At 35.1% G+C, this 2,871-nt stretch overlaps 1 long non-coding RNA gene across 1 annotated transcript; it reads right to left on the reverse strand.

Moving 5' to 3' along the window:
- Nucleotides 1-520: 520 nt before the first annotated feature.
- On the reverse strand, nucleotides 521-2,831 carry LOC107301888. The gene is made up of 3 exons (XR_001549342.1): nucleotides 2,720-2,831; nucleotides 1,289-1,386; nucleotides 521-624 (listed from the first exon to the last, which is right to left on the reverse strand). It is a non-coding gene; the product is annotated as an uncharacterized LOC107301888 (long non-coding RNA).
- Nucleotides 2,832-2,871: the final 40 nt, after the last annotated feature.

The raw sequence follows: 2,871 nt of genomic DNA on the forward strand, positions 1-2,871 counted from the left end.
TATATATATATATATATATATATATATATATATATATATATATATATATATATATATATATATATATATATATATATATATATATATATATATATATATATATATATATATATATATATATATATATATATATATATATATATATATGAAATATAGGGATTGTTAACCTGAAAAAAAAATCTGCAGTCTTTCTAAACACTTTTTATTCTTAAGGCACCATGACATAAATTGGAAAAGAATATATTATGCCAATTATAACCTAATAAGTATTCTTCTATCACAACTGCCTAATTTATATGGCAGACTCATCAGTAGTTTCCAATCACTTAGCAGAACATCAACTCCAGAAATAAAAAAAAAACATTGAAATTCACCAAGTGATTAGGGTGCAGCTACATACATTTAGTAAATCAAATATGGATCATAGAGGTTTATAACCAAGACAAATTTCTGCATTCATACATACAGGCAGGCATCCAATCAATGGAAGTGTATTAAATTGTTTAAAACCCACCTTCAACATAAGGTCCCTCCTTTGGATGTTCACGAATTCTTAAATTATTTGTTTCTGAAGACTTGCGCCTCAATAAATCCCTGACACGCTCATTGTAAATTTCCAGGTAACTGAAATATGAAATAAATATACTATATATCAAAACATTATTCAAGTTTAAAATTTCATCTATTCCACTGAATCAAGATTAATAGTTTAGTTGCAGCTCTCCAAGGAAAAAGGCTAGACTGATTTTGCTCTTCCCTAGGTAGCCTATATGTCATCTGTCATACTATTCCAGATAAACCATCAACTCCCTAGAGCAGATTTTTCAAAATGCCCAGTCATCAGAAGAGACTTGGTTATGCTTTCAACAGTTTCAAAGAGGTCAGAAATAAAGAGCAGGCCTTCAAAGTAGTTAGTGTTTTTATACATTAGGGAAAATAGCAAAGAATGTGCAGTATTTAAGAAAGGTAAACAGGACTGCTGTAAATGGAGCAAAACAACCAGACCTTTTAGGGACTCTAAATAGAACTGAAACTGTGGAGAGCGTGCTTGTTTCATTGTTAAATAAGGGTATAGAACAGTAACTCAGTTAAAAAAGACAAATCAATTCAGGAACCTTTGTTTCATTCATTCTTGCACTGCATCCTGACTCTTGAAAATTCTTTCCTCCCCCTGAATAAACATGCTGCCTTGAACTACTCTTCTAATGAAGAAGGAAAAATGCAGCAAAAAAGGAGAAAGAGATGAGGATGTTGATGATATAGCCATGTTGTCACTACGCAAACATACCTGACCTCTGTTCGAAAGGAGGCTTCATTCCATCTTGTTTTCTCATTTACTCGGTTGAATAATCCTTCACAGATCCGAGGTATTAATCCAGTATCTCCCTACCAAAAATAATACATTGATATATACTGCAGGGGTCTTCAAACCTGGCCCTTTTATGACTTGTGGACTTCAACTCCCAGAATTGCTCAGCCAGCATGCCTGGCTGAGGAATTCTGGGAGTTGAAGTCCACAAGTCATAAAAGGGCCAAGTTTGAAGACCCCTGATATACTGCAAGACAAAAAGTCACTGATACAGAAAATATTCCATTCAAAAACGGGAAACTCTTAGGTTTCAACAAGTCCTTTCAATTTTAAAGTGCAGAAAATCAGGAGTCCAGGCAATTCAAATGAATATATAGGTTTATTGCAAGCTTAAGCTCTCTACAAAAAGCTGAACTACTAACGTTCAAAGCAATTTGACGGTAGTTAATAGTCAACAGAATTCAAGATGGGCAGAACTTAGAAATCTGGTGGTCACAAAGTGACTTGAGACTGGTGACACATTTGATCCCTTCCTCGTGCTCAGCCTGATCATTCATTGTTCTCCATGTATATAATTTGGGAAGGCCAGTATCACTAAATAGCTCTTCACATGTCTAGCTACACTTACAAAATGTAAATAAGCAAGTTAACGTATTTAAAATATTTGTATGGCTACCCAGTTCAATCAAATAACTCTGGGAAGCATATATAAAATTCTACAGAGCCGAACAAAAAGAATATAAAACCACATTATGTAAACCAATACACAATAATAAAATAATGAAATGGTGATCCAAATGGCAATAACATTCTCATCTAATTGGGGCTCCAAGAGATCATCTCTCAAAGGTTTTGACAGCCTTTCTAAATGCCATCAGGATCAGGACCAACCATATCTTGGGAGGAAGGATGTCACATAAGATAAAGATCACTACCAAGAAGATGCACTCCTCGGTCTCACCATACGGCTTGTTTCACTGATGGAATATGGAGTACAGCCTCCCTATGGGAAGGTATGGGGTGGACAATAGCAATAGCACTTAGATTTATATACCGCTTCATGGTACTTTACACCCCTCTCTAAGCGGTTTACGGAGTCAGCATATTGCCACCAACAATCTGGTTCCTCATTTTACCAACCTCGGAAGGATGGAAGGAGTCAACCTTGAGCCGGTGTGAATTAAACTGCCAAACTGCAGGCAGCTGGCCAGGCAGCAGAAGTAACCTGCAGTACTGTATTCTAATCACTGCATCACCATGGCTCATGACTTTTTTTAAAATTCTTGCTTTTATCTGTGCCAGATATTGTTAGCACTTTCTACACGTAAAGCATTTATTAAAATTATGTTTCCTAATATAATACAAAAGGCATCAACTTATAAGAAGTATATTCTGAAATGAGTAACTTACAGCATTTCCCATCATTGTATAAGACTTCCCAGATCCAGTCTGTCCATAGGCAAAAATACAAGCATTATAACCTTCAAAGGCAGATTGGAGGACATCAATTCCAAGGTTGTTAAATACCTGGGGATCCAAGAATGACAGAAAGTAAAATAAAA

Source organism: Protobothrops mucrosquamatus, unplaced genomic scaffold, assembly GCF_001527695.2.
Source record: "Protobothrops mucrosquamatus isolate PMUCROS unplaced genomic scaffold, P.Mucros_1.0 scaffold18844, whole genome shotgun sequence".
NCBI lineage: Eukaryota > Metazoa > Chordata > Lepidosauria > Squamata > Viperidae > Protobothrops > Protobothrops mucrosquamatus.